Raw genomic sequence first — 27,092 nt, 5'->3', positions numbered from 1 at the left:
AACAAATCATTTACTCCAAACAATCCTGTTCTAGTCATTAATTACAGGAACAACAAACTCTTTCCTGCCAAGTCCTTATGGACTAGCTAAATTGAAACAGGAAATGCAGAACTCAGCAAAGTTTATTATTTTTTATTTCTAGCTTAGAGCAAGTTTATCCAAGATGCAGAATGAATTTAATGGATTGTGCAATATGTAAATAGCAGTTCATTACATTTTCTTGTTTAAGGAAGCAAAATTCAAAAGGCAAACATCCACAGGAGGTACAGAAATAAAGCAAGGATAGGCATTTCTGAAAATAACCCTCTGCAAAAAAAAAATTGTAACTCTTGAAACTTATCAGAAAAACAAGGTACTTTGGAAGTTCTAAACCTTTCTATGTATTAGAATCAACTGGGTGTTTTGAAAAATCTCTATGACCAGACCACAACAATTAAAAGAGAACCTTTGGAGTGGGCCCTAGACATCTGCATTTTTAAAAAGTTATCTAGGTGGTGCCAATACTCACCAAGTTTGAGAAACACTTTAGTTGAGAAATATCTTGAAGCATGAAAGTAATGTCTTTTTCTGGGACCAGTTATGATATGACCACAGATTACTGTTGCCACCTCCCTAGTCCTATAACAGGAAGCTGCAAAGCTTCATTTTATAGGTTTGTACGCAGAAGAAGAAAGCACACACAGGTTAGAAGCAGCAGTGATACAGATTAAATCAATGGACCAGCAGGGAATGTATCAATAGAAAACGAGTTCAGGACTGCCCACCAGGGACTACAAGATTCAGACAAGCACATGGGCTGATGCCTTTAAGCAGCTGACACACAGTTAGGTGTGACCTTTACATTTACATTTGATGCGTCTGTATTCATGGGTTCTTCAGTACCAGGTTTATAACAATGTAAAAATAGGACTCATGCTATGTTTGAGTGTTAAGTCCACATGCTCTCCTTCCCTTTGGCACTTAAAAATCTTGGATGTTGGGGTGCTGCTACCAGTAAGTGTAGGAAAGGTCAGGATGGGCCATCTACCGCAGTCAACAAAGCCCAGAGGAGAGTGCAATGTGGTCCATGGACTTTAAACATTTGAAAGAGGACCATGGGAATGGTCAATTTCCAGTCGAGCTGGGCAATTCATCCCAGCCTCAGTGTGGACTAAATTAGAGCCAGGCTTCCCAGGAAGTAGATAAGGTGGTGGATGGTGCCCTACATACCCACCCGGTGGGCTGTGCCTGCCTCTGTGCCCCCCAGCCTGTCAGGGTCACACTCGTGAGAAGTCACTGCCATCACCTCCGGTCCCAGCCCACCCTCAGTCTTGGTTTAAGGCTTTCTTGGAGTCCTCCTCCCACGGCTCATCACATCCATTTTCTCCCTTGTTCTCTCCTCCCTTCTCATCAAAATGGACCTGTTCTCCATCTTGTTATCTCAGAATCTTTAATGTTAATCAATTCATTAAACCAATGGTCCTCAGCCCAGGTTGCACACTCATATTCCCTTGAAATTTTATAAAAACACGAATATCTGGCTCACAGTAGATCAATTACATAAGAATCTTGGGAGATGCCCCCAGTGCTGGTACTTTAATAAATAATAGAGTTGACAGAATATCATTTATGTGGCTTTTCCCCCTAAAACCATATGTGGATCTTACTGCAGCCTGAGGGGTTTAATGAAAGGAGTGGCTAACTCAGCTTCTTGTCTTCTGGCCCTGCAGAGCTCCAGTTTCCTCGGCTGGGCTAAAGCTGCCATGTTGACTGGCCAACCTGACTGTGGCCACAGGCTTCCCTGGGCACAGCTGAGTCACCGTCTTATTGTTCAGTTGCTCAGTCATGTCTGACTCTGCAATCCTATGGACGGTAGCACATCAGGCTTCCCTGTCCTTTACTATCTCTCGGAGTTTGCTCAGTTCTTGTCCATTGAGTTGATGATGGCATCCAACCATCTTATCCTTTGTCATCCCCTTCTCCTTCTGCCCTCAATCTTTCCCAGCATCAGGATTGCCTTCTGGGGAGTTGGTAAACACTGGAGCAACACCACCACTTACAACAAGGGGCACCTGCCAAAAGTATTGTTTCTTTTAAAAAAAAATAAGGTTTGGACGCATCTGCCCAAGAGCTAATGGTGTGGTCATTGTCCTAATGGATTTTTAAGGAAGTGCAAAGTTCTAAGTTGATAGTCAATAAGATGTAACATTTAACAGATCTATTGCATTAGTGCAAAATTATAACCTTCTTTTTGATTCAAGTTTAATACTTCTTTTCTAAAAACTCAACAATCTGAAGTGTGAGAGAGACAGCTATTAAAATGACTACTTTCTGTTTAAACACTGTTTGGAAGTGTGAGTGGGCATATTTGTCCTTGATTTTCTTTGGTGGGAGAAATTATGGAGATGGAAGGGAGGGGACAATACAGGAAGGGATTTCCCAGCTCAGGTACCTTGACTGACAAGTGAGTGGAGCAATAATGTCCTGCTGCTGCTGCTGCTAAGTCTCTTCTGTCGTGTCTGACTCTATGCGACCCCACAGACGGCAGCCCACCAGGCTCCCCCGTCCCTGGGATTCTCCAGGCAAGAACACTGGAGTGGGTTGCCATTTCCTTTTCCAATGTGTGCAAGTGAAAAGTGAAAGTGAAGTCGTTCAGTCGAGTCCGACTCTTCGCGACCCCATGGACTACAGCCCACCAGGCTCCTCCGTCCATGGGATTTTCCAGGCAAGAGTACTGGAGTGGGGTGCCATTGCCTTCTCCGCTGTAAGATCAATGCTCCTAAGATCATTGCGTCTAAGGCCAGGGTTTAAGCCTCTGAGACCTCTGGGTTGAACACCCTGCTTAGGTCAGGGAAAGCGTGGCCATGCCCTGGGGCAGTGGGAAGGCTGCCACTCCCCCTTCTCTGACCCTCCCTCTTCCTCCGGGAGGTGCTGGTATGGGCTCTGGGAGCTGGCACACACTGAACCTGCGCTCCTTTTCTACCCTGACCTGGGAACTGGGTCTTGGAGTTGCCTACCCAACTGGCCTCAACCAGTCATCGGGGCCCTTCCAGTCCCGTTCCCTATCTGGCCTCTAGGGGGCAGACATACCGCTAGTGCGCCCACTCCTGGGTCTGAGGGCTGGCTGCTGCTCAAGGGGTGAGGGTAGGTTTGCTGTCAGAACTTAGGCCTGTGGCGGGGCACATCCCCACACGTGCATAGTGGTGCCATACGGTTCCAGGTGAGCCGGCTGGAAAGACAGAATGGGTGGGCCACAGGCTGTTTCCCTCAACAGTGAGAGACTTGAAAATGCTAAATCTGAACGTGGCCTTAGGTGCCTCACTGGTAAAGAATCTACCTGCCAACGCAGGAGACACGGGTTCCATCCCTGGGTTGGGAAGATGCTCCGGAGAGGGAAATGGCAACCCACTCCAGTAGTCTTGCCTGGACAATCTCACAAACAGAAGAGCCTGGCAGGCTACAGTTCATGGAGTTGCAGAGTCAGATATGACTTAGTGACTAAACAAGAACAATTTCAGACTATAGGGAGGACACTTTTGTCAAAGTGGGAGGATAGACTTTGACACTGAGGGAGATGACAGAACCTAAACATCAAGCCTCTCTCTTTGAACTTGACTTTCTAGATCATAGTATATAGGCTTATTTGTCAAGGAAGGAGGCTCGAGCTGCCTTGACTCAACAGTTTGCTAGTATGACTCAGAACTTTTAAATATTTAGATACATGGTATGCAACCCTTCATCTGCTTTCTTATCTCACAACCTCACAAATTACAGAAGCAGCCCTGCTCTAAGCCTTTACCCTAGACCCGCTGAAACAAAATGTCTCAGGCTGGGCTGGTGAATTTGAATTTCAACAAGCTCCTCAGATGATCTGTACCCACAATTCATTTACCAAACAATGCCCTCAACCCTTATCTCCTCTCTCCTTTTTCAAACTAAGTCCTCATATCAACAAAGTAGTGTCGGGTAATCCATCTACGGGCCCTGAGAGCAGATAAAGGAGAATGGATTATTTCAGAATATGAGGCGCAGACCAAGTTCAGTTCCGCTCTGTTCAGGGAACGGCTTTACTGAGCCCCATGGCCTTGTGTCTTCCATTCTGATCTTTCTCAGTCCACAAGGAGTGACTTGTCAATGGTCACCCCAAGTTCAGCTCATTTCCTCCTCATCAGTAGGATTCTCTCACTTTTTAGATTGGTCTTTCTTCCCTACCAATTCCAGAGTCTAATTCTTTGGCCCAATCTTCTGCCTTGAACCCTAGAATTTTCATTTACCATAAAATGGTCTAGCCCAGAGCTGCTTCATCTCTCCTGCCACGTGAGAAACAGGTCTTGTTTGCACAGAGCCTGTTGATACCTTGGCAGTGCATTTTGATCACCTGGGGAGCCTTAAAAACTTTTCAAGCCTGGGCTGCATTCCAACCAATTAAATCCCAATCTGACTAGAGTGTATGATGTATGCGTGTGATAAAAGTATGGGATACAGATGAGCTTTCATTATCCTGCTTATGTATCAAAAATTTCAAAGGACTGGCTTTCCCCCAGATACCTGAAGACTCCCTGGACATTTCTGTAGCATTTTCACATTAAGCATAAAGCAAACATCGGTTATAAATATAATTTCAGCTTTTTCAACTCTGCACATTCCATTAATGCCTGCAAAGGCTGCCTACAGAGAGGTGTCCCACCAAAATGCACCCCAAGAACCTCCATAGAGAAGCCTCATGGCTAAGGACAGGTGGCACCAAAATGGTCTTTCAGAGCTTTAGATGGGGAATGGATTTCATTAAAATCCCAGGGCCTTCTTGGTTTGAAAGAAGTTTTTTTTTTCTTTTCTTTTCTTGGCACTACTACAAAACATTCTAATGACATATGTAGTCCAGACTCTGTAATTTAGAAATTTAATGTGTACATGTGGTTCATGGGAAATGAAAAGTTGCACTTAAAAATCAAGAGCAGTGACTTAGTAGATAGTTGGCCATTGCTAATAACATCATTGTCACCCTTAAGAAAGAGGAGGTGCTGAGATGCTTGTGTCAGTTAAATATTGTCTAGGTGGCTCCTAAGCCTAGCTACTTTGTATATAGCACTATCATTTTCCAAGTTAAGGGAAAAAACACACCTAAATTAAGCCAAGCAATTGATATGGACTCTTGTAAGTTGGGATTTAAAAGCCTTTATTTTTCTAAGAAATTAAAAAATAGATTTTGCTAGTTGGGTGAGAACTTCTGAATTTGCTGCTCTAATTTTTAATTGTTGGAGCAGTTTTCAAGCACAAATTTCATAGGAAATAAGAAAATAAAATGAAGAGAGTAAAGATAATACTACAAATACCATTTGTCATATTTACCCTATGTAATTCCTATTTTCTCAGTTTCAGCAAAGAGAAGCACTTTGGGGATATAATATTACCTGCCGGGATTAAAAGCATGTGCTGAGTGTTTGAACATGCATCTCACTGGTATACCGCCAGACATGCAGGTGAAGCCCATGCTGGATTCTGCATAAAGGCCAATTTTAGTCATTAATTTATTGATGAGAATTGTACTTGCTTCCCTTACTGAGGAAGGGACAAAATGCACTTCTACCAAGAAGGCTTCTGTATATAGCTCTGTCCCATCTCAGACTTAGTTTCTGAGTTAGAGGATCAGGGTTAGTATATCCTTTAAACTATTAACCTATATCCCGGGGCCAGGGATCCATCTCTTCCTGGAGAGCGAACGAGAGCTCCGTAATTGTGCTACGGTATTGTTCATTATTACAAAGAGAGTCCACACTAGAGAAGGTGATATATATGGAATAAAAATTGTATACTGCTTGAAAGAAGAAAAAGGGACTTCCCATGAGGATCCTTAAGTGACCATTAGGTTTTAGAAACTGAAAAATAATTAAAATTCCTCCTTCTGGTTAAGAATAGTAAAAATAATGATAATAATACCAGGTGGCGCAGTGGTAAAGAACCCGCCTGCCAATGCAGGAGCCTTGGGTTTGCTCTGGGGAATCCCATGGACAGAAGAGCCTGGTGGGCTACAGTCCATGGGGTTGCAAGGAGTCTGACACAACTGACCACACCCCTACCCCAGTGCACAAAGAATACACAGCTACTTCATTTGGCTGCTTGTCAAGCCTGTCAGTAGCCAGAAGGTGGCGCTCACTTCTTAGAAATATCAAAAACAAGGTTGAACAACCAATAAAGAAACAAAACTCTAACTTAAACGCATCTTTCAATAAAAAGATCATTTGGTTTTCACAGAGTTACAGTTAATCGTCAAGTATGTGAGCAGTGATGCTCACAAATGTGTACTGTTTCTGGGAATTAAAAAGTCATCATTCAGTTGCTCAGTTGTGTCTGCACGACTGCAGCACTCCAGGCTTCCCTGTCCTTCACTATCTCTTGGAGTTTGCTCAAACTCATGTCCATTGAGTCGGTGATTCCATCCAACCATCTCATCCTCTGTTGCCCCTTTCTCCTCTTGCCCTCAATCCTTCCCAGAATCGGGTTTTTTTCCAATGAGTTGGCTCTTCATATCAGATGGCCTAAGTACTGGAGCTTCCTCTTCATCGCCAGTCCTTCCAATGAATATTCAGGGTTGATTTCCTTTAGGATTGACTGGTTGGCTCTCCTTGCAGTCCAAGTGAGTCTAAAGAGTCTTCTCTAACACTACAGTTTGAAAGCATCAATTATAAAGTAGGAAGTAGAACAGAATGGTTCTTGCTCATCATTTACTTAAAATTGTTTCTTTCTTAAGGGCAATAAGTAAATGAACATATATTGATTTCTCCTTTGTGTGTTCAGGACAAGTTTAAAATGATGATACCTTTCTACCTGGAACTTACAGTGAAAAGGTGGCGCGACAGAAATTTACCACCTCTAGGAGCATCTCTGCTTCCTTGGTGGTTCAGACAGTAAAGAATCTGCCTGCAATGTGGGAGATCTGGGTTCAGTCCCTCGGTTGGGAAGATCCCCTGGAGGAAGGCATGACAACCCAGTTCAATATTCTTCCCTGGAGAATCCCTGGACAGAGGAGCCTGGTGGGTTACAATCCATGGGGTCACAAAGAGTCAGACATGACTAAGCGACTAATCAGGGCACAAAACACAGCACAGGAGAATCTCTAAGCTTTAGACACATGGTCCATGCTTCCCTCCCACCAGCCAGAGGGAACCACCACTCCTCACCCCTGTCCCCATCCTGCCTGGCAGCCTCAGGGCTACTGCAGTTTGAGACCATCTGGTCTGCAGAGCCTTCAGCCTTTTAATCATTTCCTTCCTTCCTCTGTTATTACTCTCAACTTTTCTGTCTTATCTAAAGAATAAAACAAAAGACATTCCATACTTATTTGCATTTAAAAAAAATCAGTGCATTTTTCATTTGTATGTACATGTGGCTTTGAGCAACAGTGGAAAAATCAAGAATGATTTCTTTGTTTACTGTCCTTAAACAAATGCTGTGAGACAGATATCCCTGGCTCAAAATGGAAATGGACTCACTGTTGCTCCGGGTCTGTTTTCCTGAATACAATACACAACAGGACAAAAGTTGACATGAGAAAGTGGCATAATCAGTTAGGAGGAAGGTAGAAAGAAGTCAAAGGAGAGGGCAGGATGTGGCGTGAAGCTGGAGGGCTGGGGCAGGAAAGTGAGGAGAAAGAAAATGTCAGAGCAGAGGGAAATCTGAGTGTGTTCCAGGAAACTTTGTACTGCTGCGCAGGACATGGGATGCGGCTGAGGTCTAGGGAACCAAAGGAGATTTCCCCTGGAGAACTTTGAATTTCATTATTTATTAAATTAAATTTAATTTCTAGAAACCTCCTAAGCTCTCGTCTCTTCAATTTTCTCATCTATCCAGTTAGAGATCAACATGCCTCGCCCACCCCTCCATCCCAGTACTGTACTGACTTATGTGGGAGACTCACACACCCAGAACACCCAAGCCTCCTACACATCCATTCTGTCTCACTTCACTTGTGTCCTATGTGGTAATTTTAACTGCTCTCAAAGAATGCTCTCTCATGTTACCTCAATAGATGTTTCAAAACTCTGGTCACTCTGTTCAAGTCCTCTGAGCTTCTTGGCCCACACCTTAGCCACCAGATCATTCTGTGACCTGCTTTCCTGCCCTCAGCCACTCTCCACGGGCTCAGACTTCCTCGGAGCAATCTATCTCACCCTTCCTCTTCATTTCCTTTCCTCCTTTTGTCTCAGCCCACCCTCCTGTCCAGCTGAAGAAGGCAATAGAACCGTGAGCTTTAGACTCAGAAGGTTTGGGTTCGCTTCCACTGGTGATTATGAGCAAGGGACAAAAGTTTTCCAAAATTCTGTTTTCTCATGTGCAGAAGTTGCTCTCTGTGGTGTTTTGGGGATTGCTGATGTGTTATTTGTGAAGGCACTTGCCACACTATTTAGCAATGGAGTAAATTTCCCTGTTAACTTTGAAAGATTTTAAGCTCAGAAAGTAGAAAACTTTTCCATGTCACCAGTGGTGGGACCAGAATTAGGGTAGTGACCTAGTCCAGGCTCTGTGACCAATCCCCCTTTCCATGTCTCACCCACCAACCCTCCTCTGGATCCTTCCATTCTAATTGTCAGGCTCTTCTCTCGGGTCCTAAATTCAAATGTCCCCAGGATTCTCTTCTTGGCCGTCTCTTCTCCACCTACAAGCATTTTCTTGGATGACCCTCTGCACTGTGATCATCTCAGCCTTGGAAACCAATGTCAAGCCCACGTCTTCAACCCTGAGTCACATTTTCCCTTTTTTCCGAATGATGTGAAAGCATGTCTGAAGGATGGTCATCAGCCTGTTTAAAAATTCTGACACAGCACTTCCCAGGTGGCTCAGTGGTAAAGAATCTGCCTGCCAAAGCAGGAAAATGTGTGAAAATGTTAGTCACTCAGTCATGTCTTTCTTTTTGTGATTCCATGGACTGAAGCTCACCAAGCTCCTATGTCCATGGAATTCTCCAGGCAGGAATACTGGAGTGGGAAGCCAGTGGGATCTTCGCGACCCAGAGATGGAAGCTGGGTCTCCCACCCAATGCAGGAGATACCGGTTCAATTCCTGGCCTGGGAAATCCCGCAGGCCTTGGAGCAACTAAGCCCGTGTGCCGTAACTACTGAGTGCGCTCTAGAGCCCGGGAACTGCAACGACTGAAGCCCACTTGCCCTGGGCTGTGCTCCACCACAAGAGCAGCCACCACCAGGCGAAGTCTGCACGCCACTAGAGCGAGCAGCCCCTGCTCTCCAAAACTAGAGCAAAGCCTGCTCCGCAACCAAGAATAAATAAATAATAAAAAAATTCTCTGACTCAGTTTCAAGATATTAGCAGACCCTCCAATTTAACTAATGGAAGAAACAATGCTAAAGAATCTAGCTACGCAGAAGGCAGCCTTACAGACAAGGAAATGTGAAGACTTTCTTCTGTTATGCCTACCCTGAACCACAAGCTGGTATTATTTTGCAGACTTCTCGTGAGCAGCCTCAAGTGGCTTGTTCTCTCTGGTGATAACCTACATAATAGAAGGCACTGCAGGGGGCAAGCACTGCATCTGGGTGGACAGGAGCAAAACCATTTCCCAGTCTCTGCCAGGTCAGCCTTCTGCGCTCCCTTTAAATGGGGACACAAGGTAATATTCCTGACTTCTGATGATGACAGGACTGTTTATCGCCACCATACTCAGCAGGTCTGCTGCTAAGATTTTCCCTGCTTTGTTTCCAAGCACCTAATCGCCATGTATAAGTGATGATTTTTCTGGACAGTTGCTTCTGGCCCAAGGGTTCTTACTCCTATCATTAAGTAAACCTATGCTTCTTGTCTGGCTCAGAAGCGTCAGAGAGTTTTGGTGAAGATTGCTAAGCAGGTCAGCGTTGTATTGGTTCAGGCCTCTGCTGTATCAATGCCACCAACAACTATTGACATGTCTTTGTTAATATTGTTGAGGTGATGTCAAGGCCTGTGTCTTCGTGGGCATCGACTATATATGATAATGATTACCTACCATTCCTAATTTTAATGTATTCCTCCCTAACTAATTTCCTCTTGCTGTCCAACTTGCACATGACTATGTGTATACACACACACACACACACACACACACACACGAATAAATGTGCCAGTCATCGGTCACTTTTTGCCCAGAGAATGAAAATCCATTTTAATAGTAATTCAATAAAGCGGATTTATTTGTTGTTAACAGACAAATAGGAAAAGAATTCTAAGCCAGCGAGAAATGATTTTTAAGACTTTAAGCTTTCTTTTTTCCATACAATGGTAAGAACATTAGATTTAAGAATCTAGCAGAGGGAAAATACTATACTTACAAAAGCAATGTGGAAAAGCAATAGGCCTTTGCCAGAAAACTTTTCAATGGAATCAAAAATTGTGGCTCTTTCAAGGTTCCCAGTGCATGGCATATCACTGTCTGGGCCTGCTGATCTGTCCTTCCCAGTCCTGACTCCGAGGTAGTTACCTCTCTATGACTGCAACCATCATTTTGACCTCTGGGAGGCACTGTCTCTAAGGCATGGTTTATTTGAAAAGTACATCTAAAAAATCCGATGTAAAACAAAACGGAAAAATTACTCAAAGTGATATAAAACTAGATATTCTGGCCCCAAATTAATGTACAAGATTCATACCTCCCCAGGGACAGGAAGTTATTTAGTTATTGGACTCAGAAAATAATTAAATTAATGCAAGACTTGGAGAAGTGGTTGGTGACACTTATTTCCTCCTCTGGGTCTAGCCCTATTTCCTTCTTCTTCCTTCTTGATGCTAGGGAGGGGCAAATTTTTGGACCCCTGGGCCAAACCCAGCCTGCAGTCTGTCTTTGTAAAATAAGTTGCATTGGAACACAGCCGAGCTCATTTATTTACTCATTGTGGATGGCTGTTTTCATTCTGCCCTAGAGTGGAATAGTTGCTACAGAGACCATATATTCATTCCTTGAAGCCTAAAATATTTACCAACAACTCTTCACAGAATAAGTTTGCTGACTTCTTCCCTAAATCTATAGCATTTTCCAACAAGAGATAGAGACATGACAATTGTATCAACGTGTCAGGTCAACCACTGGGGTGCCAGCTTCTGAAAAACCCATCTTAGAATATGATGAAATTACCATCTGCCAGACAGTTTCACTGAGTCACAGGCAGACAAAGGATGCTAATCAAAGAACCCTTGGTTGTATATCCAGAGACTCTATGGTACTGGACATGGACCTTGCCATGGTGGGGGTAGGGAGGGGAGATTTCACCTCTGCTTCCAATTGAGAGTTGTACCAGTGAAAGAAAAAGCTGAATTTCTTCCCATGCATGGGAGTTTGGCAACAGTCATGGCGTTTTTGTCTCTCCATTGGGAACAGGTTGCACTTTATGAGACTAGAAAACCTATGTTTTTTCAGAGATGTAATTCCCAATCTGGTCACAAGAGTTTAAAGCTGAAAATGTGGTTCAGTTCAGTTTAGTCGTTCAGTCATGTCCGACTCTTTGCGACCCCATGAATTGCAGCACACCAGGCCTCCCTGTCCATCACCAACTCCCGGAGTTCACTCAGACTCGCGTCCATCGAGTCAGTGATGCCATCCAGCCATCTCATCCTCTGTCATCCCCTTCTCCTCCTGCCCCCAATCCCTCCCAGCATCAGAGTCTTTTCCAATGAGTCAACTCTTCACATGAGGAGGCCAAAGTACTGGAGTTTCAGCTTTAGCATCATTCCTTCCAAAGTAATCCCAGGGCTGATCTCCTTCAGAATGGACTGGTTGGGTCTCCTTGCAGCCCAAGGGACTCTCAAGAGTCTTCTCCAACACCACAGTTCAAAAGCATCAATTCTTCAGCGCTCAGCCTTCTTCACAGCCCAACTCTCACATCCGTACATGACTACTGGAAAAACCATAGCCTTGACTAGACAGACCTTAGTTGGCAAAGTAATGTCTCTGCTTTTGAATATACCGTCTAGTGTGGTCATAACTTTTCTTCCAAGGAGTAAGCATCTTTTAGGAGGATAAAAAGATGTTCAGGTGAATAGGAACCATGGAGGTCTTTGAGGCAGAGAGAGAAAACAACAACACGAAGAAACATGGAAAAGACAACACACTAGAAAAAGAAGGGCAGGGACGTGGCTAAGAGCAACATGTACAGTCTTGTGTGTCTACATATTTTTGCATAGATTCTGGGTAATAACATAAATGAGGGAATTTATCCCAATAACACTATTCAGTTTAGTTCAGTCACTCAGTCGTGTCCAGCTCTTTGCAGCCCCATGTACTGCAGCATGCCAGGCTTCCCTGTCCATCACCATCCCCTGGAGCTTACTCAAACTCACGTTTGAGTATGTTTATGTGTGTAACACTATACACATAAAGAAAACAGACAACCAGGGGGAATTCTCAATATCAGGGAGAGTGTGCTAGAGATCTATGGCTGAAGAGGAACAAAAAAGAACATAAATAGCAGGTGAGAGTTGCTTTCCAGGAAACTGAGAAAAGCTGAGTAGGTGACTCAGGCTGTGGGGACCAGGGGTCCTGAAAGGGGACTGCAATCAGAAAAATCCTAAGCTTTTCAGAAGTAGTGGAAGATCCATCTGCAACTCTATTGCTGTTGACTTTGGTGTTGGTCTCTGAAAACATTTTAGGACTAATTAGCAGATGAGCTTTGAACACTAGAGGGTGAGCCAGCATTGGTGTACAAGGATTCACAAGTATGCAGTGTGCTATGTAGTAACAGTGGTTAAGCACATAGGTTCTGGAACTAGGCTGCTGGGGTCTGAGTTGGTTCGGCCACTTTTGAGCTGCGTGACCCTGACCAAGTTACTTAATTTCTCTCTTCCTTAATTTTTTTTGTTGTCAAATGGGTATAATAAAGCCACCCTGGGGATTGAGTGATAAGATTAAATGAGTTAATATACATAAAGGACCAAGAACAGAGCAGGGCTCAGATTGGTACTATGTAGCCAGCAGCTATTATTATTGACGGAAATCAGACAGCAGCTAGCAGAATGCTACCAACCTGGATGAATTCCCAACAGAACATTTTACAAAATCTCATGTGCTATAACTGAGGACCAACTAATGATCTGAAAAGTTGTCAGTTTCAGGACCAATTGAAAAGGTAGTCTGGTGGTAGCTCTGAGAGAGATCTGTATCTGATTGCATTACTATAATTTCACTTCAGCTCGATGAAACCTCTTTAATTTCAAGTTTTATGACCGTTCTCAGCCCTCTTCAGTTTAATATTTTTATCGTAAGACCTGAAATTATTTTATTGTGAAAATTGTAAAGTACTGTGAAATATTCCAGGCTTACAAAATCAACTTTCAACATTTAGAACTGACAAAATATGGGAATGTCATACCTAAGGCACTAGTGATTTCTCTCTTACTGAGCATGCTCATATGAAGCCTGAGAGATCTTGTTGTGAAGGGATTGCAGAGTGTCACATGGAGCATATGTTAAGAAAACTCAACTTATTCATTCCTTCAATTCATTCAATTATGTATTGACTACTTTAATCATCCTTAGGGACAACCTTGTCTCCTCCCTCCTGAACCTCTCTCCCATCTTCCTCCCCATTCCACCCTTCTAGATTGTCATAGTTGATGTCTTATAGAAAACCACAAAATTCTGCAAAGCACTTATCCTTCAATTAAAAAAGTTGCACAAAAACGTTATTAACTACTTTATAGGTGGCTCAGTCAAGTATCTGCCTGCGATGCAGGAGACCCGGGTTCAGTCCCCGGGTGGGGAAGATCCCCTGGAGAAGGCAATGACTACCCACTCCAGTCTTCTTGCCTGGAGAATTTCACGGACATAGGAGCCTGGCGGGTTACCATCCGTGGGGTTGCAAAGAGTCAAACACGACTGACTAACACTTTCATTTCACTTACATGTGGAACTTTCATTCAGACAGGATCCTGGGATTCTTGCTAACCAGAAGTTTCTACAGATTGTGAGACCTTGGTTCTCTTTTAAGGTTGGCTACAAGCTATGCACAAAGTTGATAAACTCACTACTTTTCTTTATCATCTATAAAATGGCAATAAAGTACGGTCACTTCATCACATGATTCAGGACCATTCCTCCAGTCAACAAAAGTTTATTACTTTGTGCTAGGCTTTTGGGACAAAATAAATGAGACTAGATCCCTGACCTTCTATAATCAGGAAGTAAGTAAAGTCAAGTCGCTCAGTCGTATCCGACTCTTTGCGACCCTGTGGACTGTAGCCCACCAGACTCCTCTGTCCATGGGATTCTCCAGGCAAGAGTACTGGAGTGGGTTGCCATTTCCTTCTCCAGGGGATCTTCCTGACCCAGGGATCGAACCCAGGTCTCCCACATTGCAGGCAGACACTTTAACCTCTGAACCACCAGGGAAGGCCCTAATCAGGAAGATAAAATCATTAATATTAAGTCAACACTAGTACTAATATTTAGATATAAACTTAAGATTATGACCAGTATAGGTCAAAGGGTAAACACAGGTCGTGAGTTCAATAGGGAAAACACAGGTTATGAGTCTTTGGCAGGCTTCCTGGGGATAGTCAGTGTAGGTTTTGGCCGTGACCTACGCCATATGCCAACATCGTAAGCGGCACTGTCAGTAGTACCTGCATGGATGTCCTGCTCCACAGTTGAGAGGCAGGGAAGAACTCGGGAATTTCCATTAAAACCTACAAGGAGCCCCTTCCTAAGGAATACCTAGTTTTGCTGCCAAACACTCTCCTCCCACATGAAGTCCTGCATCAAGAAGTGCTGTGAGTGGCAGAAGATAACCTCCACATCATGAGAACCTGAGCATGAACATTCTGAAATGAATTTCCACGCGCATGTTCCTAGATCCACAACATTCTAAGTGAGAAGCACATGGAAGCTTAGTCCCTGGAAGGGAAGCCAGCATTAACTGGCAGAGGAACTTTTCTTTCAGAGTGGATGGGTGATCAAGAATAAGTCATTCCTCTGTGAACCTGTTCTCTCCTCTCAGATCATAAGGGTGGTGGATCTAGTCTAATAAAACTAGTGGACTCATAAGAATTGGAAGAGAGAATTCATTCTCTCTCCCTCTGTGCACCTATGAAGGAAGGCCACGTGAACACAGGTGAGAAACTGGGCATCTATAAGCCAGGAAAGAGGTTCCTCACCTAGAAGCTGACCAAGCTGGCACCCTGATCTTAGACTTCTAGCCTCTAGAACTGGGAGAGAATAAAGGTCTGTCACTGAAGTCACCAGTCCCATGCCTGAGCAGACTAAGACAGTTCAGGAAGTGATAAGGGCTCAGAATTAAAACCATGTAAAGCAGTGGGACAGAGACAGAGATGATGAACAGGGGGTCAGGAAGACCCTCTGTGGAGGAGGCTTGGAGAAGAGAACTGAGTGAACCTAATGTTCATTCAAAAGCAGCCCCTTACCTTAGGTTTAGGAATGGTACCAATCGTGGTATGACAAGGTCCATCTTTAGAAGCAAATAAAACTGCCCCATCAGAATGTGTTCTCTTGTGGGCTTCCCCACTGGCTCAGTGGTAAAGAATCCACCTACAATGTCAGAGCTGTAGGAGATGTGGGTTTGAACCCTGGGTTAGGGAGATCCCCTGGAGGAGGGCATGGCAACCCACTCCAATATTCTTGCCTGGAGAATCCCCATAGACAAAGGAGCCTGGTGGGCTACAGTCCATGGAGTTGCAAAGAGTCGCACATTTCTGAAGTGACTTAGCACACGCACGTACACACACTGTTCTCTTGCAGGGAGGAGGGGTGTGTAACTGATAATTTCCTTTGTGTGAACTTGGACAAGCACAGTTCCCTAGACTGTGAAATGTGGATAATAATTGTCCTTACTTCATTGGGTTGTCAGGAGGTTCAAATGGGTTAATAAATGTAAAGCATATGCCCCAAAGCCTGACACATATTCAATGTTAAATAAATATTAGCTGTTATTATAACTGCCATTACCACTACTATCTCTACTATTATAACAACTACTGCTATTATCATTATTGCTGTTGGAAAGCCATAGACCAAATATTAGAAATTTCAGAATTGGTACCTTTCCATTAAATCTTCTCTGAACATCCTAGCCTTGACCATCTCTGGGATTAATTATACTTATCTGTCTCCCCAGGTTCCATCAAGAGGAGCAAAACCATGATGAAATCCATGTGTTATAAACTGGAGAGTTCTTTACATGATTTTAAAGCCATCAGTGACAAATGCTTTCTGCTTATGGACACCAGAACATGCCTGGGAACCTGCTGGCCATCTCATTCTGCATGGGTAAGGGTGTAGGTGAAACAGCCATTCTGGAACCAAAAATTGTTAGCAAGATAAAGGTGCTTCTTCAGGTGTCCTTGAGGAAGAGTGAGGAAAAAAAAGATGGAAAAAAAGAAAACAAGGAAGAGATGCAGAAGTGAAGGAGAACCAAACAGACATGAATATGAGGAGATTAATGAAGCTGTTGACACAGCAATCAAACAGAACTGGAGAGAGACCTCACCGGTGGTCCAGGGGCTGAGACTCGATGCTTTCACTGTGGTAGTTCAGTTCAGTTCAGTTCAGTCGCTCAGTCGTGTCTGACTCTTTGTGACCCCATGAACTGCAGCACGTCAGGCCTCCCTGTCCATCACCAACTCCTGGAGGCCACCCAAACTCATATCCATTGAGTTGGTGATGCCATCCAACCATCTCATCCTCTGTCGTCCCCTTCTCCTCCTGCCCTCAATCTTTCCCAGCATCAGGGTCTTTTCAAATGAGTCAGCTCTTTGCATAAGATTGCCAAAGTACTGGAGTTTCAGCTTCAAGATCAGGCCTTCCAAAGGACACCCAGGACTGATCTCCTTCAGAATGGACTGGTTGGATCTCCTTGCAGTCCAAGTAACTCTCAAGAGTCTTCTCCAACACCACAGTTCAGAAGCATCAATTCTTCAATGCTCAGCTTTCTTTATAGTCCAGCTCTCACATCCATAGATGACCACTGGAAAAACCACAGCCTTGACTAGATGGACCTTTGTTGGCAAAGTAATGTCTCTGTTTTTTAATATGCTGTCTAGGTTGGTCACAACTTTTCTTCCAAAGAGTAAGCGTCTTTTAATTTCATGGCTGCAATCATCATCTTCAGTGATTTTGGAGCCCAGAAAAATAAAGTCAGCCACTGTTTCCACTGTTCCCCCATCTATTTGCCATGAAGTGATGGGACCAACGCCATGATCTTAGTTTTCTGAATGTTGAACTTTAAGCCAACTTTTTCTACTCTCCTCTTTCACTTTCATCAAAAGGCTCTTTAGTTCTTCTTCACTTTCTGCCATAAGGGTGGTGCCATCAGCATATCTGAGGTTATTGATATTTCTCCTGGCAGTCTTGATTCCAGTTTGTGTGGTAGGCATAGGTTCAATCCCTGACTGGGGAACTAAGATCGCCAATGTAGCATGGCATGGCCATAAAATAAACAGCAATAAAAAAGGAACTGGAGAGAGGGATGAGATGGTCAGGCATCATCCAATTGGAGCCGTACTTGTCTCAAATTGGTAGGTATTTAAAGAAATTACTATTGTGTAAAGGTAGACTGCATTAAAATGATCATAAAATATTGACAAATGTTTTCATTTAGGTGAAGAACTGACTCATTGGGAAAGACCCTGATGCTGGGAAAGAGTGAAGGCAGGAGGAGAAGGGGATTACAGAGGATGAGATGGTTGGATGGCATCACCGACTCAATGGACATGAGTTTGACCCTTCTCTGGGAGTTGGTGATGGACAGGGAGGCCTGATGTGCTGCAGTCCGTGGTGTTGCAAAGAGTCGTACATGACTGAGCTACTGAACTGACTGAGGCTTGGCTTTGATGGGGACATTTTTTGGTCTCATTTTTTACACAAAGTGAAGTGAAATTGTTTTGAATCTGCCAAACTGTAAGTTTCCTGAGGATAATAGCTATGCATGCGTCTTCCTCTTGAGCATGTTTTCCTTCTCAATGTCTGGTCAAAAGTTGAGTGCAAGTTTGGTCAATAGTGTCCAGGCAGCTGTTTCCTTGTTTTCTTCCAAAGTATCCCCAATTCACTAGTTTCCATAGGTTTTTGTTTTTTTTTTTTTCTCTCTTTCTTCTAGACAACTGTATTTTTAATATGCTGTCATTGAAATTTTATAATCTGTAGTATGGCCTGACAAACAGTCCTGTTACTCATAAACATTGATTTTGTTCTTACATTATCAGAGTTTTTCTCCTTGATTTTTATATAGTCACCCCTGGGTGTGTGTGTGTGGGTATGCTTATTCATGTCTGACTCTGTGACCCCATGGACTGTAGCTTGCCAGACTCCTCTCTACATGGGATTTCCCAGGCAAGAATACTAGAGTGGGTAGCTATTTCCATCTCCAGGGGATCTTCCCAACCCAGAGATTGAATCTGTGTCTTTTGGTATCTGTAGGGAATTGGTTTCAGGGTCCCCAAAGATACCAAAATCTGTAAATGCTCAAATCCCTTATGTAAAATGTTATCATATTTGCTTATAACCTATACAAATCCTCCTGTATATTTTAACTCATTTCTAGATTACTTATGATACCTAGGAGAAGGCAATGGCAACCCACTCCAGTACTGTTGCCTGGAAAACCCCATGGATGGAGGAGCCTGGTGGGCTGCAGTCCATGTGGTCGCTAAGAGTCAGATACGACTGAGCAACTCCACTTTCACTTTTCACTGTCATGTATTGGAGAAGGAAATGACAACCCACTCCAGTGTTCTTGCCTGGAGAATCCCAGGGACAGGGGAGCCTGGTGGGCTGCCATCTATGGGGTCGCACAGAGTCAGACACGATTGAAGCAATTTACCAGCAGCAGCAGCAGCAGCAGCAGTATGATAACTAATACAATGCAAATGCTATGTATATAGATACAAATACAATATAAATGTCTATGTGCAGCAAATCCAAGTTTTGCTTTTTTTGGAAATCTCTGTTTTTCTTTTTGTTTTTTGTTTTTTGAATATTTTCAGGCTAAGGTTGCTTGAATCTGTGGATATAGAACCCTAGGATATGGAGGGCCAACTGTGCTATTCTGTGAAAACCAGGTAGTCTAGGTATCATTTTATTTTGCCTTTTTGGGGAAAATCTGTCACCAGGAATTACTATACAAAATCTCTCTTGTCAGGAAGCATTTAACAGGAGGCTTCCTGTGTGCCGTTTTGGATCTGTCAGGAATTCTCTGTTCCTTATTAATTCTTGAATACTCAGGAATTAAGAGGAGAGGCAAGCCTCTCCCGGGACTGAGGAATCCAGGCATTTCCTTCATTAGTGTTTCTATACAGTGATATGTACCCTCTTCCTCCTTGTGAACCATACGGTAAAAGTGATTGTTTACAACTCTCTCTCTCTTTAATATGGATCGCCTATGTTTTGTAAGTCTGGAATTTTAATCTTTATCTTTGCTGAGAATAACTACCTTGTAAGACAGTATATATGCCCACACCATGTTGATTAAAACACCTTTGCTCCATCAGAGCTCTGGTCCCCGTGTCTTTCTCTCTCTCTCTCCTTCTCTCCCTCTCTCTCTCCCTCTCCCTCTCCCTCTCTTTTTCAGGCTGATCCCCTGGAGCGCAGAGGCTCTCTGAGTTCACTTTCCTGCCTGGGCTTCTAAGACCCTCTCGAGAAGGCGCCCTGCATCTTCACCCCATCGAGGGTGCCTGAGGCCTTCGTGAACAGAGCAAGCCCCGTGCAGGGGCTTTATTGGCTTTCTGCATAAACCAAGGAATATCAGCCTCTTTCTCTCTCCTTTACTTTCTTATTGGTCGACTCCAGACCACCAGGTTCCGGTCCATTAAAGGACCTCAACAAGTGGTGCCCAAACACGGACCTGGTACACTTGGCAGATAGGATGGAGTGACCTCGAGGGCCTATTGAGGCCGGTAAGTACTAAGTCATGGGTCAAAAGGCTGGAAAGCCCCATCATTTTTCTACCTTACTTCATCACTTATTTAAAGTTCAGGGATCTAATGAAACGTATGCTGACTTTTTACCAGATTAGAAACTGCTATTTCCCGTACTGTAATTGGAGAAGAAGCCAAAAGGCAACTAGAGAAATTACTTGCTCATGATAATGCAAATCAGGAATGTCAAAAAGCTATAGCTCCGATTCGTGAGAAAGGGACTATTATTGATTATTGGAAGGCTTGTCCAATCTAGGAGTAGAAACTCAAAAGATGCAAATAGTATCTGAAACAATAGCTGCTGCCTTAAGAAAGGGAAATAAAGGATGCTTTACACGCGGAAATAAGAACCATTTAAAAAGGGATGGCCCTATGAAAGCTTAAAAAAATATATATATATATACATATAAATAAAAAACCTCCAAAAATCTGCCCTTGCTACTGTAGAGGAATGCATTGGGCCAAAGATTGTAAGTCTAAATCTGACATTGAAAGAAAACCTATTCTGGAAAACTCCAAGCAGGGACCCTCCAAGTCCCCTTCAACAAAAACCTGGGACAAATTCCATCTTTTACCTGAAACCCTCAACATCTGGTAGTGCTGCCATCGATATACCAGCTTTGTTTTTAGATAATATGAAGTTAATGAGCTTTATTTAAATTCAAATTCATGTGAACTAAAAAATATTAAATGTATATAATATTTATTTAAATATAAATATAATTTAAATATAATTGTTTGCTAATCTAATTAAGACATGTCTTAAGTCATCAACAGTATATAATACTTTTATTATGCCTAGGTTTAAGGTAAACTAACTTAAATGAGATAAAAACTTTTAGATAAACTCTATTAAAAATAATTATATTTTTAATAGAATAATCTATTATTATAACCTGTTATTATAATCTAAAATAATCTCTTAGGATTGGAATAACTTAAATTTCTAGAATTGTACTAAACTAAATAATAAAAGTTTATTAAATAGCTAGGTCATTTCCAAATAAAATAAGATTTTAAAACATTAATTACTAAACATTAACTTCCTCTTACAAAAAGTTTTTCTTACAGAAAAACTAAAGAGATTTTAAACTATTAGTAAATATATTATATAATGTATAATATATTGATATATAAATATATATATTTATATGTAATAAATATATTATATAATATGATATAGTAAATATATTCACCAATCTATAAAATGCTAATATACAAGACACTTCATAGTTGCTAAGGAAAAGTAAGATATATGCTTTTAATAAAAAGATATAAGATATGACAAATTCAGGTATACATTCCGCATCTTTCCTGGGGGCCACTGCTCATTTAACAAACAATACAATTATTAAAGTAACCTGGAAATATGACAAGCCTATTTGGACAGAGCAGTGGCCCCTCATGAAAGAGAAGTTACAGGTGGCTAAGGACACGACTGAAGCGACTTAGCAGCAGCAGCAACAAGGAACTTAAAGATACACAACTAAAATTAAAGCATATTGAGGAATCTTGTTCTCCTTGGAACTCTCCTATTTTTGTCATAAAAAATAAAAATCTAACAAATGGTATCTCCTAACAGACCTTAGAAAAGTTAATGCATCTATGAAACCTATGGGTACATTATAACCAGAAATCCTATCACCTACCACTGTTCCTTAAAACGGGCATATTATTATTACTGATTTACAAGTTTGCTTTTTTAATATACCTTTACACCCTTCAGACCGAAAGAGATTCGCTTTCTCTCTCCCTTATCCTAATGATATTGGACCTCATGAGCGGTACCAATGGACTGTACTGCCACAAGAGATGATGAATTCTCCCACCATGTGTCAGTACTACGTAGCCAAAGCCCTTGAGCCTGGAAAAAGCAGTTTCCTAACTTTCCTGTTATTCACTCTATGGATGATATATTGTTTGCGGCTCCAAGCTCAACTATGCTTGAAAAACTCTAGATTAATCATTGCCCCTGAAAAAATTCAAACCTCTACACCTTACCATTACTTGGGGTTCGTTGTTAATAGGCAATGCATTACTCCCCAACTAACTCAGATCCATACTGATAAATTATCAACCTTAAATGATTTTCAAAAGCTCTTAGGTGATATTAATTGGATTAGACCTTCTTTAGGCATTGCTAATTATCAACTGAATAACTCATTTAATTCTTTAAAAGGAGATCCTGATTTAAATAGCCCTCGTTCACTTCCTTGAGAGGCAGGAGAGGAACTCTATTTGGTGCAAAATAAATTACAAAAGCAATTTCCTACTCACATCAAACTAGATTCACCTCTAGAATTGTTTATACTCCCCGCTCCTCATTCTCCCACAGGACTTCTTGCCCAACAAGAACGCTCAGTAGAATGGATCTATACCTGCTTTAGGGAAATAAAGTCATTTACATCCTACCTTGATTTAATTGCTCTAATCATAATCAATAGAAGAAATAGCACTAAAACTTTAATTGACTCCAATCCTCATAAGATTGTAATACCTATCAATAAATCTCAATTTGAGAACACTTTACAATCTTCTACCGATTTCCAAATAGCTTTTCTGGAATATTTTGGAGAAATTTCATTTCATTATCTTTCTGGTAAGCTGTGGAATTTCTTCAAAAATACTGAAATTATTATTTCTCGCATTATCAGCTCACAGCCTATACCACAGGCTGAGGTTTTTTATATAGATGGGACTAAAAACGCCAAAGCTTCATTCTGGTCTCTTAAGGAATATAAAGTCTTTTACACTAAATTTCATTCTGCTCAACAAAATGAATTATATGCTCTTATTTAAGTTATTTGCCTACATCCTTACTCCATTAATATAGTCTCTGACTCTATATATTCTGTTTTTGTATTAAAAAATATAGAAACCTCCACCATAAACTCCAATCAACCTATTATTCAACAACCCTTTTTTGAACTACAATCTGTTGTTAAAAACCACAATTCTCCCATTTATATTACACGTATTCGAACACACTCTTGTCTTCCAGGCCCCATGACTTATGATAATGAACAAGCTGATAAACTGGTTTCCTTTGCTACTCCAGAAGAACAGCATGCTGTTCTGTTGCATAACAATGCTGGCTCCCTTCACCAGCTGTGGAAAATCCCATACCACCAGGCTAAAGAAATTATTAGTAATTGCTCTACTTGTAGACCCCTACATCTCTGACCCATCGCACAAGGTATTAATCCTCGTGGTTTACAACCTAATGAACTATGACAAATGGATGTAACTCATTGCCCTGAACTTACTCCATTTTCTTTCCTACATGTCTTTATAGACACAAATTCCTCTTTTATCTGGGCCACACCTCTTTGTGGTGAAGCTACACAACATGTTATATACCCTGCCTATATTTCTAGACACTTTAAACAATTTTTACAATCTTTTCCTAGTATACATATTACAGGTATTCCTTATAATCCACAGACCCAAGACATAGTCAAACAAACACATCACACACTAAAGTTACAAATAAAAAAATTTAAAAAGGGAAAATACACAGGTACACTAGTGTCTTCCTTATTTAAAGCAGACTTAACTAGATTCCAACATATTTTCTAAACCTATAACTATTGTTAATACAGCTTTATTTGTTTTAAATTTTTTAACCTCTTCTTAAGATTCAACCCAAGGGGGCCCCCGGCATTCAAAATGGAGATGAAACAACAAGAACCCCAGGAAGAAGAAAGTCCAGTATGGGCTATATCTGCTCTAACGAACTCTAGAAAGCAATGCCCTCGGCGGCATCACCCTGATGATCTCCCCACTTGGGGACAAATAAAAACCCTTACTAATCAAGCTGAAAATTTGGTCTCTCAACAGGGATTGCCTCCGAGTCTTTTGGCTTGTACCTCCCCCAGCTCGAGCTCGGACTGATACCCCTTGTCTATTACAGGTGGTCAAATGGACAGAGAGAGGACCAGTCATTTCAACTAATGACTCTATACATATGCCTTCTTCCTAGTACATGAAAGGGCCCTCATACCCTGGGCAGAAAAGAAAACTAATTAACATTTCTTTAGGCTATGAAGTCCTTCCCTTGTGCATGGGTCCAGCAAAATTGTGCATAAACATCAGCCAACCAACTTGGGCTTTCGTCCTGCCTCCAAAAGAAAACTTTCAGACATTGCTTGGATTATTTACTGCCCTTTCTTTGTCTGTAAACCATGTTATACTACTGAGACTTTAGGGAAAGAGTTAGGGAAAGATTTAGGGAAAGAACGAAGAACTTTATGCAAAGGGTTTACTTATAAAAACTTTACTTATACTCCCGTTCATTGGGACAAATGTCAAACCATATCAAGAAAATCGATGTTTGTGGCTAATCATACAATTGTTGATTGGGGACCCCATGGTATGTGATTATCTGACTGCTCAGATGATATTAACAACACTGTGTGTGATACAGAAGGCCACTGACACTATGATGGAACATTACTATGACAAAAGACTTCTTGAGTGGCTTGACCGTGGGTTAGCCCCAACTCGTCCTTGATAAACAGAGTGGGCCTGAACAACGGGACATTTGGAAACTTGCTGCAAGCACCAGCATGGAAAAACTTGGAACTTGGACCTGGACATTTCATAGGGACCAGTCGTGGTCATAGTAACTATTTCTTTCGCTATAATCAGTCATATTTTATACAGGCCTGTGTCCCACTTCCTTTTGTTATAGCCATAGAAAATTTACAATTTAATAAGACTTTTACGTTCTGTAACTTATATTAATTGCAAACTATATACTTGTCTTAACTCCTTTAAGCTACTCAATTTTGTGTTGCTGCTAAGTCACTTCAGTCGTGTCTGACTCTGCGATCCCATAGACGGCAGCCCACCAGGCTCCCCTATCCCTGGGATTCTCCAGGCAATAACAATGGAGTGGGTTGCCATTTCCTACTCCAATGCCTGAAAGTGAAAAGAAAATTGAAGTCGCTCAGTCGTGTCTGACCCTCAGCGACCCCATGGACTGCAGCCTTCCAGGCTCCTCCATCCATGGGCTCTTCCAGGCAAGAGTACTGGAGTGGGGTGCCATTGCCTTCTCCAAATTTTGTGTTACTCCTGTTCAATTCAATCATAGTGCCTACAACTGGGAACAAATCAAATTTCATTTACAAAATATACATGATAATGCCTCTCAGAATGTACAATTACTGCAAAAGAAAATCTTTAAAACTTTTTCTAAAAATCTGCCCTCTTCCCCTAATTTGGAAACGTTAGCTGAGCAAATTATCCAGGCTAGACCCACAAGGATGGTTTCAAAGTATTACCCACAGTATCAGGTCTGGAACTGTAAATTTGGTGATTGTCTTGATAATTATATTTGTTGTTTACCGTCGCCTTTCTATAAGGTTGGTTAATACTAACCAAACTCATTTGGTCAAGGCCTTTTTTACAAATATAATAAAATAGGGGGAATTGTCAGGAAGCATTTAACAGGAGGCTTCCTGTGTGCCGTTTTGGATCTGTCAGGAATTCTCTGTTCCTTATTAATTCTTGAATACTCAGGAATTAAGAGGAGAGGCAAGCCTCTCCTGGGACTGAGGAATCCAGGCATTTCCTTCATTAGCGTTTCTATACAGTGATATGTACCCTTTTCCTCCTTGTGAACCATATGGTAAAAGTGATTGTTTACAACTCTCTCTCTCTTTAATATGGATCGCCTATGTTTTGTAAGTCTGGAATTTTAATCTTTATCTTTGCTGAGAATAACTACCTTGTAAGACAGTATATATGCCCACACCATGTTGATTAAAACACCTTTGCTCCATCAGAGCTCTGGTCCCCGTGTCTTTCTCTCTCTCTCTCCTTCTCTCCCTCTCTCTCTTTCTCTCCCTCTCTCTCTTTCTCTCCCTCTCTTTTTCAGGCTGATCCCCTGGAGTGCAGAGGCTCTTTGAGTTCACTTTCCTGCCTGGGCTTCTAAGACCCTCTCAAGAAGGCGCCCTGTGCCTTTACCCCATCAAGAGGGCGCCTGAGGCCTTCGTGAACAGAGCAAACCCCATGCAGGGGCTTTATTGGCTTTCTGCATAAACCAAGGAATATCAGCCTCTTTCTCTCTCCTTTACTTTCTTATTGGTCGACTCCGGACCACTAGGTTCTGGTCCATTAAAGGACCTCAACACTCTCTTACTAATATGATTACACTGTGAGTCAAATGAAAATCAGAGGAGGGAAAATATTTTTTTCAAGTAATGTTGTTTAACAAGAATATCTGAACAGTAGTTAGCTTTCCTCTCAATAGCTATAAAATTAGGGTGGGAACAGAGGTGGTAAAAAGACAGTTTCAGGACAAATGCTTACAAACTAAAACTGGAGTAGGAGGTGTTCATTTTTGTTTGAGGTAATTGCCCTAGAGGCAACAGTGGTGTTTTGAAATGCCCGCTGGATTTATAATCAAAGAGATGTGTTTATTTTCTGCTATTGTCACATGCTAGTGGTATTACCTCCAATAATCATTTGACCTTGAACAGTCCCTTGACATGTCAGAATAGCAATGTTCCCGTATGGAAAATGACACCAAGAATGTCTGCATCCCACAGGGATGCTTTGTGAACAATCATCCAATATTTAAACCCTTTTTCCCATGTTTCTATTTCATGCTCCTGCATTTTCCCATTTTCTAAGATCTCCAATATGATGGTACTTTGCTCAGTTCAGGCATCCTTGGCCCTCCATCTACTTCCGTCACTTATAATCTATCTGCTCATTTATTCAAGTGGTTCTTGAGGGCCCCTCTGCTAGGTAGGTGGATAAATTCCCTCCACGGGGTATCCCCAAATGATGACGAGTCATCTCAGACAAAGATACTGTTTTCTGAATTTCAGATACCTCTTCTCCCATTTTCCTTTCATTTCTATCCTATTGACATTTAAAAAAGGAAACTGCCTGGGTGCTCAGTGTTGAAGGAATCAGATGGAGCTTGTTGCCGCCAATCTTGGTTTCTAAGTAGGAAGTTACATTAAATCCTCCCACCTCACATTCAGATGGGTCTTTTGTGTTTCCTGAAGAGTAATCATGTGACCAGCTAGCAATCAAGGATGTCAGTAAAAAATCCTTTCCTTTCTCTGACATGTAGAAAAGGTTTTAATGGGATATTGTTAAAAATAAAAAAAGAAAACAAAAATCATTCTTATGGATTTCTTCCTACTGGCCCAACAAAATACACCTCCAACAGATATCTGTATCTTAAGGTATTAAAT

At 41.9% G+C, this 27,092-nt stretch overlaps 1 protein-coding gene across 2 annotated transcripts in view; it reads right to left on the bottom strand.

Annotated features, from left to right (window-relative positions):
• PDE4D (phosphodiesterase 4D) overlaps nt 1-27,092 on the bottom strand; it is a 1,264,832-nt gene that overhangs the window by 852,592 nt on the left and 385,148 nt on the right. The window lies entirely within an intron of this gene.

The sequence above is a fragment of the Capra hircus genome, chromosome 20 (genome assembly GCF_001704415.2).
Source record: "Capra hircus breed San Clemente chromosome 20, ASM170441v1, whole genome shotgun sequence".
NCBI lineage: Eukaryota > Metazoa > Chordata > Mammalia > Artiodactyla > Bovidae > Capra > Capra hircus.
This window is presented reverse-complemented; position numbering and strand designations above follow the sequence as displayed.